The sequence below is a fragment of the Asterias rubens genome, unplaced genomic scaffold (assembly GCF_902459465.1).
Source record: "Asterias rubens unplaced genomic scaffold, eAstRub1.3, whole genome shotgun sequence".
NCBI lineage: Eukaryota > Metazoa > Echinodermata > Asteroidea > Forcipulatida > Asteriidae > Asterias > Asterias rubens.
The window spans coordinates 8213-25778 of record NW_022985757.1 but is presented as its reverse complement, the minus strand read 5'-3'; the positions used below and the strand labels follow the sequence as shown (position 1 = coordinate 25778).

The 17566-nt window shown below is 39.5% G+C and overlaps 2 long non-coding RNA genes across 2 annotated transcripts; both read left to right on the top strand.

Moving 5' to 3' along the window:
- The first annotated feature begins 9576 nt into the window (after positions 1-9576).
- LOC117306644 lies at positions 9577-11854 on the top strand. Its single transcript, XR_004520961.1, has 3 exons — positions 9577-9623; positions 10619-10701; positions 11767-11854. It is a non-coding gene; the product is annotated as an uncharacterized LOC117306644 (long non-coding RNA).
- Positions 11855-11876: 22 nt separating this feature from the next.
- Positions 11877-13252, top strand: LOC117306645. Its single transcript, XR_004520962.1, has 3 exons — positions 11877-11892; positions 12627-12668; positions 13166-13252. It is a non-coding gene; the product is annotated as an uncharacterized LOC117306645 (long non-coding RNA).
- Positions 13253-17566: the final 4314 nt, after the last annotated feature.

Here is a 17566-nt window from a genome sequence, read left to right as displayed (position 1 = left end):
GAAAAGCAATCTACTGAAAGGCCAGGGTCAAACAACACAGACTTTGGGGGAGGACTAGCACTGTAATGATATATCCGTCTCTAACTTCTAAGCATTTTGGATTACAGTTTAAAACATTAAAATATGAATCATGATCAAGTTGAGTTAAAATGGAAAGTACACTGAACTTCACAGTATTCGTTGCATTCTTCAGATGAGGCCATGAGTCTTGAATTGTTTTTTAATGCAATTGTTATGCACCCGCTCCCCCCCCCCCAAAAAAAAAGAACATAATTATAAGCAAGTATAATTGCAAGTATTATTTTCTAAACTCAATCTATGAATGTTAACTTTGCAGATTCATAAAATGCTGGTTTAAATATTTAAGGGATTGGACATTGCTGCTCTAAATTTACTTAAGAGTAGGCCTATGCTTCCTGCTTGAATGCCAAAAAAGATTGCAATGTCTTAAAACTTGTGATTTTATTATTTTGTTGAAAAGGCTTGAACCGTGATTTATTGAACCTTAAATACGTTCAACTAGAAACAAATTGAAATCTGTAGTTGTTGACAGATTTGACTAATTGACCAATTGACTGGCCGTCAATGAAACCTTTGAGTTGGGCACCGGTCAAAAGCAGCCAACTCTATCATCAATTCAAATATGGTTCACTTATCGCTGGGAAAAAGATGAAAAGACAACATTGGGGCTCTAGATAAAAATCTACTCCAAGGAAGGGGTCAAGGCGACACGTACATCAACCCTTCATGTTGTATGGGTACTGTGCCCAGACCTAGACACACCTCTCTGGGACCATTGGGGTAAGGGGGTCAAAAGGGTCATTGCCACCCGAATTATCCCAATTGGGACATTTGATGGAACCCTTTTACCAGTGAGGTATCAGTGGATCTGAACAGAGGCACACTTAATAAAGCAGGGTCTTCCCTTCATGTTATATGGGTACTGTGCCTAGACCTAGACACACCTCTCTGGGACCATTGGGGTAGGGGGGTCAAAAGGGTCATTGCCACACATTATCCCAATTGGGACATTTGAGCCTTCATTGGAACCCTTTTACCAGTGAGGTATCAGTGGATCCTAATGGAGGCACACTTAATAAAGCAGGGTCTTCCCTTCATGTTGTATGGGTACTGTGCCTAGACCTAGACACACCTCTCTGGGACCATTGGGGTAGGGGGGTCAAAAGGGTCATTGCCACACATTATCCCAATTGGGACATTTGAGCCTTCATTGGAACCCTTTTACCAGTGAGGTATCAGTGGATCCTAATGGAGGCACACTTAATAAAGCAGGGTCTTCCCTTCATGTTGTATGGGTACTGTGCCTAGACCTAGACACACCTCTCTGGGACCATTGGGGTAGGGGGGTCAAAAGGGTCATTGCCACACATTATCCCAATTGGGACATTTGAGCCTTCATTGGAACCCTTTTACCAGTGAGGTATCAGTGGATCCTAATGGAGGCACACTTAATAAAGCAGGGTCTTCCCTTCATGTTGTATGGGTACTGTGCCTAGACCTAGACACACCCTCTGGGACCATTGGGGTAAGGGGGTCAAAAGGGTCATTGCCACCCGAATTATCCCAATTGGGACATTTGATGGAACCCTTTTACCAGTGAGGTATCAGTGGATCCTAACAGAGGCACACTTAATAAAGCAGGGTCTTCCCTTCATGTTGTATGGGTACTGTGCCTAGACCTAGACACACCTCTCTGGGACCATTGGGGTAAGGGGGTCAAAAGGGTCATTGCCACCCGAATTATCCCAATTGGGACATTTGATGGAACCCTTTTACCAGTGAGGTATCAGTGGATCCTAACAGAGGCACACTTAATAAAGCAGGGTCTTCCCTTCATGTTGTATGGGTACTGTGCCTAGACCTAGACACACCTCTCTGGGACCATTGGGGTGAGGGGGTCAAAAGGGTCATTGCCACACATTATCCCAATTGGGACATTTGATGGAACCCTTTTACCAGTGAGGTATCAGTGGATCCTAACAGAGGCACACTTAATAAAGCAGGGTCTTCCCTTCATGTTGTATGGGTACTGTGCCCAGACCTAGACACACCTCTCTGGGACCATTGGGGTAAGGGGGTCAAAAGGGTCATTGCCACCCGAATTATCCCAATTGGGACATTTGATGGTACCCTTTTACCAGTGAGGTATCAGTGGATCCTAATGGTGGCACACTTAAAAGCATCAAAAAGCACTCTCACTTGAAATTATGTATATATTGTCTACTTTGTTATTTCCTACCTTGTTATTTCCTACCTTCATGGCCTGTTTAAAGCCATCATACACTTTCGGTAAACGGTATTGTCCAAGTCCCACACTTCGTGTATCACAACTTATATATAAAACAACAAACCTGTGAAAATTTAGGCTCAATCGGTCATCGGAGTTGGGAGAAAATTACGGGAAAACCCACTCTTGTTTCCGCGCGTTTCGCCGTGTCATGACATGTGTTTAAAAGAAATCCGTAATTCTCGCTAACGAGAATTTATATTTTTACCGTTTTCTCAAAAAGTAAAGCATTTCATGGACTATATTTCAAGAGAAGTCTTTCACCATTACCTTCTGTAAACCCTTTTTTTTTTTTCTGTACCGAAAGGGTCCAATGGCTTTAAGGTATAAACAAAAATGTATGTAGGGAAAAATTAAGTTAGACACAGGTCCGACCTGTGTTAGCTTGGTTTGACCGACCTTTTCACATTACAACATTTCAACATTGCGTTGACCCGTGTGGAGTGTTCAACCCGTTGAAAAAACCCTCCTCGGGAGGTTGGTATTACCCTGATTTCTAGGGAGGATGGTCGTGGGTTTAATTGGACCATAGAGAAAGTACCACGTTTACACTTGTTGCAAAAAGGGCTGATTTGGTGCGGTGCAATGTGAGCACAGAAAGGATTTTGAAGTCAACAAGGATTGGAACCACAGACCTGATACTTCACGGAGGCAACAAAGGCGATAGCCTCCATGCCCCCATGTCATTGCCTTCTTGCCCTCGAAATACCCCTGGTAGCAGTTTAGAATTACCTCCTAGGGTGGGCTTTACCAAGGAGAAAATGCCTTGGTGCCCTTGCTATTTTAAAAACGAAGCATACAGGGCTGGACCATGTTGGAACAATGCAGGGACAGTGTGAAAGTGCGTCAGGGGAAACCGTGGGGTAGAAAACTGCTGGTCTTTCCCAGGGCTGTATTCCACAGGGATTAGAGATACAGTGTGAAAGCGCGTGAGTTTTCATCAGGATATTTTCAAACTTGTACCCAAACTCCAGAAGTTAGTCATTCATAACATAAGATTACAATGTTTAGAATTGAACTTACCAGTGCGATAATTGTGTGTACTTGTTTTGTTTGTGGTTTTGTGAGTCAAGGCTAAATTTTTAAAAATTAACATATTTGTGTTGGGCGGAAGGGATTACAATGTGTATGTTTGTGTTGTGATTTGTTCAACAAGGTTTGGTCTGAAGAGAAAGTAAACAACAAAAGCTGATCAGAATTGACTGACGACCTGAATAATCAAACAGGGTCACAAAATTTAGTATATTCCCATGGGAATATTATCAACGATCTTGTATTTCTTGTTTCTTGGTTTGTTTTGGGGGGAGTATTTTTTCGTTTGTTTGTTTAAAAAGCTTTTTCTATGGACATGTTATTGTTTCAAAAGTGATTAATGACCCACCAGAGATTGATCCGCAGGAAGAAAGAGATTTTGAAAGAGGTTTAACCATCATTGTGATTTTATCAGTATTCAGGGAGTACTTATTATACATTACAGATGAGTGAAAATTTTACTTGGTATCTACAGAGACTTACAGGCTTTGATTTTAACCCATGGCACCCACAATAGTTGCAGAGGTGCCCTGTGCCTGTAGTGCAATGGTGCCCTGGGCTTTATTTGCTGTGGTGCCCTTTGCAGAGTTCCAAAACATACTGTCATTTGCCTCACAGAAAACCTTCTTACCTGAGGGAAATTCCATTGCACCTTTAAGTGAGATTCTAGGCCTGGACGTTATTCAGATTTCAGGACATTGCAATCTTTTTCTTGAGAATTGTAATGGCCCTGAAGAGAACTGGGGTGTAAGGACTCTAAAGACAGCCGATTCCCTCCTTTTTCTTAAAGATCGTAATAGTAACAAAGAAAACTTAATTTTCCTATTGGTTTTCTTTTTTTGAAATAAAATTATTTGCGTGTCTGTTATGCTCTGATAAACCCTGAAGATTACTGCAGCCGATTTCACGAAACGCTAGGATTAATCATATATCAAGTAAGGACAAATAACCCGTACTAACTTAGGATGGGTTCAATGAGTCCTACGTGTTTGGATACGGAACTGAACCCGTCCTAAGTCCTAAGATGAATCTTAAGAGTTTGGTGAAATCGACGGCTGGTATCTCAGTGAAATATAGGTTCTGATATAACTTCCTGCTGGTGTACAATGTACTCTATCACTCAGAAAGATGCTGAAGACGAATGCGATTTCTAATAATTTCTTTAAATGCTATCATCCCTTGATTTTCCTTTTTTTCGTGACTCTTTCTTGTGTCCTCAATTGATAAGTATTCTACAGCCCCACAGATTTATTACAAAGAGAAGAAAACTTTGAAGCTTACTTGCTAGTTGTTTACCTACAAATAACAAAAAAAGTCACACTAAAAAAGTCACAAAGTCACCTATCCTGAATTATGTACACTTCACATGAGAGAACTTGTAAACAAACAAACAAATAACTTCTGCAGTTTTGTGTCACTGGTCCGTGTTTAATTCTTTAATGATACACCAGGGATTAAAGACCAGTTGCTCTTTTCTGTGGTTGGACGATTGAAGGGCACTGAAGCGTGAATAATTTTTAATGTGTGAGAAACTTTAAAAGTGAAAAACAAAAGCATTGAATCCTTGATTGAAACCTTTGAAGGGAGGTCCTGAACAGCCATGAACCAATAACTCGCACCCTCGGCCCAGATGGCTTATCAGTGAGAGAGGGAGTGAGGGGACCAGTTTCAGGTAGCGGGTTGTTCCAATAGGGTCGGCCTGGAGGTGTTTGCTGCCCTTCTTTAGGTTTTTAATATTAACCCTCACGGGAGATTTAGATTAAAAGGACCTTGTCCCAATTATCAACGCTCTGGTGAACTGGTATGCCAGTCAGTTCAGTCCCCCCCCCCCTTTCAACAGAGGAGAAACCTGATGAACTTGCCAGTCTGTCAGCTCATTTGATGTTTAGAGTTGAAGACCACATCATCAGGAGCAATTACTTGTCGGTGTTCTTCAGGTTGTTGTGGAAAGATTTGTAGTTTGTTTTAGTGAGTGGATTCAGTCAGTTGATTGACAAAATAATTCTTTCAAGACCTCTTTTTCTTGTATGAAATTGAAGTTTTTTATGTAATGAATATTTCCCAACTCTGATCATCTTGGGAGGAAGTAAAGGTAGTCTGTTTGTGTCTTCATGGTCATTGTTTCAACTGTAGGTCGATTCTGAAACTAAGGCCTGGAAACTTGACTCCAAGGAGGCCATTTTGTTGCTGTATGTGATACTCATCAAGACAATATCGATTTTTGGAGTGTTGTTTCTCTTCAGTGATGGTGATCATGGAAGAGCCAACCTACTCATCCACTTTCTTTTTCCCCGCTACATTCGCAGTGAAGTCTGAAATACAGAAGACAAGGTAGGAAATGAAAATCATGCAAAGTGTGTGTTTAGGGTTGACCATGGTCCTTTTTACACAAGGAAGAAGTTGTCTGGTGGGATAACGAAGATGTACGCAACAACCCTCCTCCAGGTGGTTACTGCAAGATGCCTCAACAGCTGCACTGTAACCAACCTATTTCCCACACTTTCTGCAGAAACTGACCATGGTTGAATCTCATCTCTTTCAACAGTGGACAAGTCACTCTCATTGAAGCATTTTGGACCATAGCTGCAACTCTCTTCGTAAATGTCTGTGTTCCTCACTCACTTTGTAAATGTCTGTGTTCCTCAAAATGCCACAACTAACTATGTCTGCATTGGGGGTTTGCACACTACGCTAGACATTCTTATTGTAGCTAACATTAATGCATTCTCATAAGGATTTGAATTGTACCAAACATGTTCATAAGGAATTGCCTAAACATTTTTAAGCTGTAACCATTTCTGCTTGTTAAGGCACTGTAAATTCACACACAAAATATATGCTTACAATGAAGCTAGAAGTAGAAAAGGTTTAGAAAAATTGTCTGTAGAATGCCTTCATGGTAAACATTGAAATGAAATTTGATAGGGCAGCATTCTTATAGCTAACAACAATGCATCCACATAAGGATTGGAATGGTACCAAACATGTTCATAAGGAATAAACATTTAGCTGTGACCATTTCTATTTTCAAAGCACTGTAAATTCACTGAAAATCTAAGCTTATGTATCATGTATTTAGAAAGGTTTAAAAAAAAATATTCCTGTAGAATGGCTGCATGGTAAACATTGAAACGAAACTTGATAGGGCAGCATTGTTGTAGCTATAACAACAACACATTCACATAGGGATTGGAATGGTACCAAACATGTTCATAAGGAATAAACATTTGGCTGTCACCATTTCTATTTTCAAAGCACTGTAAATTCACAGAAAATCTAAGCCTATGTAGCTAGAAAAGGTATAGACAAAATTTCCTGCATGGTAAACATTGAAACGAAACATAAACATTGAAACGAAAACGCATTCACATAAGGATTGTAATGGTACCAAACATGTTCAATTGTTCATGATTAAGGAATAAACATTTTAACACCTTGACATACATAATTACAATGGATCAAGATTCTTTAACTTTTTCATCTGGAGTGCTGGTTCGCACGGTATTTTCAAACCTTTTGGTATATGAAAAAGTGTTTTAAACTTCTGGGTACACTTGTAGCAAAGTTGTACAGTGGGGAAGCAAATTATAAGGCGTGATGACCCAGGGTTAGTGTAATTTCCTACACTAGTTTTTATTTCATTGAAGGCATGTGATCCTACTTGATGACCATTGTAGGTCTTCAACGTTATTAGAATGTAAAAGTAGATTCCTAATTATTTGTTTATATTCGGCCATTTCTCAAAGTTCTTACAACACAGAAAGTGAATACATCTTTCTTCAAATCAACTTACATTTACATGTTATATAGTAAGAGGAATAGTGAACCGGGCCATCTTGGTGGTCTAGTTGGTAAGACACTGCTCTAGAATTGCGCAAAGGTCTTGGGTTTGAATCCCACCCAAGTAATATGCCTGTGATATTTGATCACCGAGCTCTGGAAAGTAATTGAAAATACAGTCATTGCTTACTGAACTGGTGTGTATGGGTAAAACCAAAAATTAATATTCTTCATCCCTGATACAAATGTCCATTACTTTTAAGAGGGTAGGCCTGACATTTAAGTAAACTTTGAAGTGCCAAGTTTTGAGCTTGTGAAGCTTCAGTTCCCCCATGAGACGCTGTTCTTGCTGTACATTCTGAACGCATTACTATACAGAGCAAGTTGTAGCATTTCCCTTCATGATTTATGTATAGTTGGCATTACTTGAAAGGTTACAGAGGTTAGGTCACTTCTGTCATTCTTGTCTGTTGTGTTACATGCAGAAGAATTATGGGCGAGACACAAGGAGCAACCAAATACTGGGGTTGCAACAACACTTTACAGTAACACAGAGGAACTGACAAGATTTGTAGTCTAGGCCTCTTATTTAAAAACATTGTTCATATATCCATTTAGTACTATGTTTTAAAAACTGGTTCCATTTTCTCAAATTGTATACCGGGTACTCCTTTTTTTCTTTTGTTTTTCTTGAAATGAAATGGTTTGTTGAAAAGAAACGGTTATTGAAAATCAAATTTTAAAAAAAAAAAATGCTTAAGGAATGGTGTATTTCAAATTAACATCCATCAAAATAAATCACTAAAATATATTGAAAAAACAATTTGGAGAAGATTAGTCTAGTGCTAAAAAAAAGTGTCAGAAAACTTGTTGTACACAAAGCTACAGAAAGTCAACAAATACACAATGGTTAAAAGACATTAACATAAAGGTTGGTATTGCTACAATATCAAATTGACTGAATTTAAAATCACTTTTAAAAAATATTTCAACAGCTCCCAAACCATTAATGTCTGAAATTCAGACAAACGTCCATAAATAAATGCCATGGTCATTGCTTTTGAAAAATGAGTATTGTTTCATGTTTTTTTTCCCATCACAATACAAGTTTTCTCTTGGTTTGCCCCGTATTTTCACAGGAAAAAAGTCACCCAGTCTACGATCGTTACCAGGGCCCTACTGAAAAAATCACAACCTCCAAGGATGGCTCTCAACAGAAAAGCAAATCACCATCCAAGGGGAAATGTCGCAAATATCCAGGTAGATGTCTTCGCCATCCGTGCACCATCGTGTTTATCTTCGCGCTGGTTGCAGTCGTCATCGTTGCAGTTATGCTCATCATGTTGGGTACCATTGAGACCCCAGGTAATTTCACAGAGCTCTTTAAACACAAAAGTAGCTAAGCACAGCAAAATTATGCTTACCAGAATAAGGTTACCTGCAAACTACCATGTCCATGTTCTATTTGTAATCGGGTATCCTGCTCATTTCTGCTAAGCACAAATTTTTAAGCATTGGTCAATGCTGTTCCAACACATTTTCTTTTCAAGCAGAAACTTGCATCATTGTAGAGAGTTCTTGCTTGTAGGCAACTGTTTGCATGAAAATTTCAATACGAGGAGTCAAAATTATGGCGCCAATGGGTAGTGGAAAGTCAAATATCTGTTATACTGTACTAGTATTGGTAGAAGTGAAGGTGTTTCTGGTTCACGTAACAAGCACCCTTGTTAACAGGTTTCCTCAGGCTTGGGAACTTCGGTGATTAAGTTCACTTATGAGGCATCCTTGGTTTAATTACCAGAAATAGAAATAATAGTACTAAACTTTGGTAGGGGGTGGCAACATTCCAAATAAATTTGACCAATATTATAGATTTGTTTCCCAATTTACAACATGATCATACTATCCACTTGTAAAAAAGTGTCTCAGGTGTTCTCTGCCAACACTGATTTTCAGTTAAACTTTAGGGAGTGTGACCTTTCACTAAGGCATAATATTCCTCCTACTTTAGTCTGATTTTTTTAGCCCTTGGAAAAATCTTGAAAATTGTGATAACTATAGCCTGAAATGTCTATTACAGCCTACACCATGTGTACATGTAGGTCAGCCCTTGTACTCATTGATTTTTCCTACTTTTTTGTACAGACTAAATAATACTAATAATAATACAAGTTTTATATAGCACTTGTAGCGCTTTTTTTTGTACAGACTAAATAATACTAAATAATAATAACAGTTTTTGTATATAGCACTTATAGCGCTTATATACCGGAAGGGGGCGTCTCAAAGCGCTTAAACATTCTTTCACTATACAATCCTCATAGATTCTTTTCTGTGTAATATTATCATAGATCACTACCTGAGGGTCCCGATCGCCAAGTCCAGACCACATTGCCAGTCACCATTATGCCCTCAACGACTCTAAATCCTGACGCAATAAACTCAGAAGGCTGTTGACATGATTGAAGAACAACAACGCACCATCACGATGTTACAGGAAAAAGTTAGTCCATTTTTTTTTATTTCTCTGTGAATAACCCTCATATCTGAAATTTTGCTAATTTTGCCTCTGTCAAATTAGTTATTTGCCTATTTGTTTTTGTAATAAAGATGCAGAATCAATAAAAGTACCTTGCACTGACCTGTAGGACTGAAGATGACTGTTTGGAGAAGATGAAGACAAATAGTAAAGATATATATGTGGGAATAAAGCCCTGGAGGAAAGCCCACACAATCGGGCAGAGACTGAAAAACCCAATCCACATGCATGGCACTACTCAGAAAGAGGTTAAAACTGGAATCTATAGAAGTGAAAGGCAGGGAAAGAAACCACTGAGCCAACCTGAATGCCTAAAAGAACTAGCAACGATTAACGAATAAAGCATCAATCTAAACCTGCAACCAAAGTGTTACGCTTCGCCAGATTTACTTTGATCTTGGGTTTCATTGATCCCAGAAAAATACATACTTGTATGAGCTACATGTATGACCAGCCACCAAAATAAACTATTGGTTGAACTGATTCACAACTTCAAATTCACATTCAAGTTCAATTATAAAAGTAGGTATTGACACATAGCACCAATGTGACACATGGCTATACTGTCTGCTGCCCTCACGGTGTTGAGAGTCTAACTGCATGTAAAGTGTATGAACACTACGTTGCCTAAATTGCACACTACAATGTATAACACATGGGAACATTGGCTCCAAAATTGGTGCAGGAAATATTATTGTGATGGGGGATGCTGGGTGAGTTGGGTCAATACATATAGAAGTAGAAAGAATTTGAAATGGAATACAGCCTGTCAATGCCCTTGGACCGGAACACTGATTTCATTGAAGGGAGATGCCAGCCACATAGGAGACAGGTACTAGTGAAGAGTCATTATCTGTCAGACCTTGCCACACAGTCCATATTATGACTTTAGGAGCATCCCCCCTGCAAGTTTCCATGTCCTTTTTTAAACCACTTTCTTTTCCTTTCTTCATCCACAGATCACAATGCTTGAGGGTGTCCTTGGAGGGGGTGATGAAGCCAACGCAACACTAAGCGCCAGAGGGCTTTGATTTCTTTCAAGGTAAGAAAGAGAAACGATTGGAAATCTAACCTGCTCACCTGCACCCATATCATTGTCTCCCAGTTTAGTTTTTCTAAGCCGTGCCTGATATGTGGCAGAGGGTGGTTCCCCCTCCCAAATGTCTGCATACTTTAACACACTCTTTCCTTCTTTTTCTTTGTTGATTGCTGGTTCAAGGTGATTGTATGAAATTGGTTTGTTGGCTACCACACTGACACAAATTTTGCTGGTAGCTCCAATGCTATGGAGGAATGAGGCATTACGGCCCAGCCAGTGCTAAGACGATTAACACTCTTTTTCTCTAGTACAGAAGACCCCACCCCCCCCCTAAAATCCTCAAAAGAATTCCTGAGATTCCTAGAACACAATGAAGACACTTTAGGGGGGTGGTACACCAAGCCACATATCAATTTTATTTCATATTATTTTTCTACTTTGACTTCTCGCAAAAACAATGGCAAAGCGAATTACATGACACAAACAATATTGTTATACCTCGGTAACAAACTGTGAAGTTTGATTGGTCGAGAACCAATCATGTGACGCGCAACAAAAACGCATGTTATATGGCTCGACGGGCCGGGGAACATGAAAAGTGATGTACACCGGTGTACATCACCTTGATCGTTCCCAGCGTTGGTCGATTTCCAGCGCTGTGTACGAAACAACCGCGGGTTCGAGGGAAATGTTTCTTGTTCGTCTGCTTATTAAACAATGAATAGTCTGTCGTAATAATGTTGAAGATGACAACAGAACTTCGAGAAGAGGAATAATAATTATACAAGGCATAACAAACAATTGTTGCACGCTGTGACTGTGGGGTCCATGTGTTTTGTACACCCTCGATGGGAAATGGCACCCTCGGTATCACCTCGGGTGCCATTTTCCCCTCGAGTGGACCCCGTCACAGAGTGCAACAATTGTATAATGTACACAATGAATTTCCAATTGTGACATGTGGAAATTTGCTTCGCCTTTTACGACTCACGTCAAGTATAGTCAATCTATTTTAGTACGCTTTTCTATCGTCATGTTGACTCATACTTTGCTTTTGTGCTTTTTTAGATCGAGGGCATTGATGCATCCATTAAGTCAGCAAGTAAAAATATCACAGAAGTGAACCAGAGAGTTAGTATGTTTCCAGGAATCGTTGTCTGGCACCCTCGTGAGATTGGAAGCACTGTGACAAGGGTAAGTCCTTCTTATTAATATAATAATACAGATAGTTTTTATATAGCGCTTTTCACGCCCGAGGGGTGTCTCAAAGCGCTTCCGACATTATTACCCCTGGTCACTGGGCCTTAATCATTCCTTAAACCATCTCAGCTCCCTGGGGAGTATACAGCCTGTGCGCAATTATATGCGCTACTCGGCTAAACCATCACAAGAACCATCTCTGCCCTCACAGGTACCCATTTACCCCTGGGTGGAGAGAAGCAATTATAGTTAAGTGTCTTGCTCAGGGACACGAGTGTCACGACCGGGATTCGAACCCACACTCTGCTGAACAGAACCGCAGAGCTTGAGTTCGGTGCTCTTATCCACACGGCCACAACACCCGAGTGCAATTAATACTGTTTTAGCCATACACTGATGTTTTTCAAGCACTGTTTACTGTGAAAACGTGTCTTGTAATTTGGGTAGTTGTTGTGTACTGTTGTATGATGAGGAAGTGCCACATAATCGGTGGGCTCGATTTCACTAAGCATCTTAACATGAGTTGTCAATATTACTATGGTGATTTGTATTGTGACTTCACACTTTGCTTAGCAATCAAGATTGATACACACGCAGTTGAAGACCAATCTCGACTCTTTGAGAATTTTGCCCCTGGGTCAGTTTACATATCCTATTTTAACTGTGTTGTTAAAATAATTTGACCTTTATTCTTTAGTAATACTTCACATATTTATTTTTTTCTTTAGACATCAACGTTGGAAAACAATACACGACAACTTGAGCGCAGTGTGAGTACTCTAGAAACTACTTGTGTAAAACTTTAAGAATAACTTTTGTTGAAAAATAAAAAATAGTACTAGTCTTGATATAAGATCACACCTTTACAAGATTTTATTAGATATTAAATTTGAATCTGGGATAAAGAATATTAATTGTTACCCTACACGAATGTGTGTGAATGTTTTATACTCGGTACTTCTAGAGCTCTGTGAAAAAATGAAAGGCATATTACTTGGCTGGGATTCAAACCCACGACCTTTGCCATTCTAGAGCAGTGTCATACCAACTAGACCCACTGAGACTGCCCGGTAGCGTTAGGTAGTTCAAATCGTATATTTTTGCAGCAGGTAACGCATCGATTTAATAACAAGAGTTGTTCCAGTTGTCAAAATGAAAACTACAAACTTTGAAAAGAGTGTGTTATTGCACTCAGTCGTATTCCAGCGTACACATCTGACATTGATTTGGTGAAGATTGATTTGTTTTGGTTGTTTGTTTTTCTCAGGTGAGCCAACTCAATGCCAAAGCACAGACACAAAGCAGTGACATACAAGAGAATAAAATGAAGAATGACGACCAAGACAACACGGTAGGTACTTCAATAGCTTTCTGGCTTTGGACATTTGGTTGGATACTTATGTGCCAGTCCGGTTGGGGTAGTGGTGTCTTGCCTCACCTGCCACCACAAGGACCCCACTTTGAATCCTGCGAGGGCACTATGTGGGTTGGCTTTTCAGTCCCTATCTTGTTATCCCTGGCATCATGCTCTGGGGTTTTCCTCCCACATCTAAATTTGAAACTTCCCTGTGTTCTCCCTATGAAATTTGTGGTTAGTTCAGCACTGAAATCCGCAGGGGGACATTATGGATGCTACAATCTCGGCCATCTCTCGTTGGGCCCCCGCACCATGGCCCCCGTGCCCCCTTTCAATGTTGGCTCTCATCGCGCAGCCTCAGCTGCTATCAATATTGAGCCGGGGAATGGGAGAGAATGTTTATAGTCATATTGCGAATGTTTGGCCCAAGCATTTTGGCTGTATTGTAATAATAATAATATAAATAATAATAAGACTTGTAATGCGCACATATCCACCCTGCTGGGTGTTCAAGGCGCAGTAAAAACCAAAAACCAAACAAAAACAAAACACAACACAAAGAAAACAGACACAACAAATTAAGTACAGATAAATGAAGGCCGATGAGAAATCTGCTGAATGATTGTGGATGTATATAGACAGGAACATGAATTGCACAGATCTTGTTTATGTTTTGGGATTTTTCTTTTAAATTTTGTATCGTGTTTGCTAGGATTTGAGAAATTGATCAAAATATTTTTTGTAAAAAGTACAAATTACTCCTCTATAAAACTTTATTGAGTGAATGGATAAAAAAATTGTATGTTCAACGTCAAACATTTTGTACTTGTTTCATTGTTAGCATTTGAGAAAGACTCTGCTAGGGTTGAAACATCAGGGCCCAATTATACAAAACTGTTCAGCAGAAAATTCTGCTGAGCAAATTTCTTGGCTAAGCAAGAAATGACTGGGTGACACCCCCCGCCCCCTAAAAAAGGCCCAGTCACCGACCCCTTAGACTGGTCTGTAGATGAGTTTGTCAACAATTAAACCTTCAGCGTTACAACAATTGTGATAGCATTTTAAGAATCACCATGGCGACAGTGCAAACAAAGAACCATAATCACATCCATGAAAAAAAAATAAAAATGTTTTGCCTCGACCCTTTTCCCCCGTCAGACAAGATTTACTGACAGACCTTTTCTAACCTTTTGCGTACACAGTGACGATACGGTACTACGCGTGTTAAAAACACAATTTTTTGCCTCGACACTTTCCCCGTCAGTCAACATTTACCAACGGACCTTTTCCGTACAGTGATGATAAGGACTTCATCTGTGCTAATTTGCACGGCACGAGAGTAAATATAAGCGTTTCTAGTCTCTGCCAGCGTGTTGAACTGAATCAATAAAATGTAACACATACGCCATGTGTCGAGTTTACTCCTTACTCAAATGAGAAAAAGGCAGAAGGACTTGTTTTTTGCCCTTTTTTTCCAGAAGTTATCAAATCTTCACCTTTGGTGGTCAAAGTTGTTATGTTTTCTACACCCCAAAAAAGAGTTTGACCATGAAAATTCAACAAACTAAATATAAAGTTTGATGATGGAAAATCTATGGAAAATCTTAGAGCTGAATCAGCACAAAAAGTAGCTAAGCACAGCAAAATTATGCTTACCAAAATGAGGTTACCAGCCAAAATAACATGTCACATGTACAATCGGTGACTGGCATCCTGCTCTCTTCTGCTTAGCAGAACATTGTTAAGCATATTTTCTGCTTTTAAAAGCATCTCAATGAAATATTGCCATGTTCCCCCCTGTAGAGTTTCTGTTTACATGCTATCCAAAACACAGCGACATCTCCCTGTCTATTATTTTACCATCAATTCCAAGACAAAGTATACATTGCAACGCAAACCAGACATCCTGTCTCGTTATTAAACGGAGAGAAGTCAAATATATGCAAAGAAGAGAGAGGGAGAGAGAGGGGCTGACGACGAATCCATGTCCGAGCATTTGGGATGTCTCTTTTGATCTACCTGTTTGATCACCTGTATAGGGTTTGGAAAGGGAGGGGGTGGGGGAAGTCTCTCCTTGTACAAATTTACTAATTTAAGACACTGGACACTATTGGTAATTACTCACAAATAAGGAGGTTTCACACGCGAACAGATACGCATACGCATACGTTTAGCTATCCGTAACCTCTTAGGTGTAGCAAGCGGGATATCAGTGTCGTCTGCACGTATAGCGGATAGCGTATGAGGTCATAATGATGACGTATCCGTCGCACCAACTGTATCCGTTCAAATGCGAAACCTCCCTAATAATTGTTCGCATACAACTTTACTTGGTAATGAGCAATGGAGAGCCGTTAATAGTATATAAACAAAACATTGCATGACTATTTTCAAAGGAGTATTTTCTTACTCCCCTGTTTCACCCAAACTCCCTGACCCAATCCCGTCTAACAAAACAACAAAAACAATAGTATCTACATATGTCAACAGTGGTTGGTAAATGGTACAATGAATGGACTACTTGACAAAGAAGCACTAAAAGATGAAACACAATATATTTCATACAAGCCGATCTATTTTCAAATATTCTTCACCCTGTTTAAAGTTCAAGACCTTCTTGACATGGTCGAAAAGGCAGGACTACTTATAGCAACCTTACTCTCCCCCCCCCCCCCGTTTCAACCCAATCTCCTGGCCCAAATGCCACCTAAGAAAACAACAGAAACAATAGCATCTGTTTATGTCGACGGCTAGTAAATTCAATGAATAACTTGATGAAGAAAAAATGAAAGACAAAAAAAGTCATATAAGCCGACTGAATTCAAATTGTTCTTCACCCTGATTGAAGTTCAAAACCCTTCTTGGCATGGTCCAAAGGGCAGGACTGAAAACTTTTATAGCAACCTCTTTTTCTCCTGTTTCTACCCAAACTCCTTTCATAAATCAACAGAAACAATGATCATGTCGAAAGCTAGTAAATTGATTGAACAACTTGATGAAGAAACAAGAGACACACAAAAAAAATGTTCACATAAGCTGATATAATTCGTTCAAGATCCTTCTTAACACGGTCGAAAGGGCAGAACCCCCCAAAAATATACATAGCAACCTTATCGGAACAGCTCATCTTTTCCCGAGGTTTCGATCCTGAAATCACATTCGTCATTTCGTCATGACACAGAATTATCTCTCTGGTCTTGACACAGGGGCCGGTAAGGACGGACACTTAAGAAGCAGGTGGACAGGTGGAGACGGCATCGTTTGTTTCCCCATTGTCAGAGACTAATCTAATAAGCTCAGACATACCCTCTGTCCAATCTATCAAAAGCTACCCATTAACGATGATAATTTACTTGTCTTTTCGTCGTGGAAAGTTTTGTATGGTTCTGATTCTATTCTCTATGGGAGAGCCCGATAAAAAAAACGTTTTTTTTTTTTTATTAATTCTTAAACGCTGCATTAAAATTAATTTTCTTGTATATTTTTTGTCATTCTTAGGTTTTAACAAGCCCAGGTTTACTATCGTTTTGATTCTATTCTCTATGTAACAGCCTGAATAAAAATCAGGATGTTTACAAATCTTAAACGCTGCATTAAAATGAAAAAAAAAAAAAACTTTTTTTCTTGCTGTCCTAGTATTTTTTGGTTTTAACACGGCCAGGTTTACTGTCTAAGAATATAGGGTGATGCTTTGTCACAGATTAAAGTGTTTTTCTATACACATTTTGTTCTTCTTAATTGAGTGGGGAGAGTGTGTCAACAACAATCCAATTATTTCATCTAACGACTGCTGACTTTAAAGTGGTGCCTACGTTTACAGACAGATTAAAGGCACTGGACACATTTTGTAGATCAAGTTTTTGGCCATGACATGACTCCCTGTTCCAAACTCACTGTGAATGAAGGTAATATCAACAGGTCTGCAATGCTCATAACCGAGTTAGTTTTGAATGAGTAGTTATTAAATGTGTGCAGCCTTTGATTTCACCAAACTTAACCTAACTTAGGATTAATCTTAGGACTACGTACGAGTCAAGTTTCCTATCTGAAGACGTAAGACGCATTGAACCCATCCTAAGTACGGGTTACTCGTCCTAACTCGAGATAGGATTCTTGCGTATCGTGAAAATGACCGCAGTGCCTTTTTAAACAAATTCCAATGTTGGGGGCTAACATCGGGATGTGATTAAGAAAGTGGGTAGATACTTTTTATAAAACATTATTGATGAGCTAGAATCTTTGTAGAATCCCTCTCCAAATCATCAGTAAATAGTAATTTTATAATTCCTTCTGGAATACTGATTGAAATTT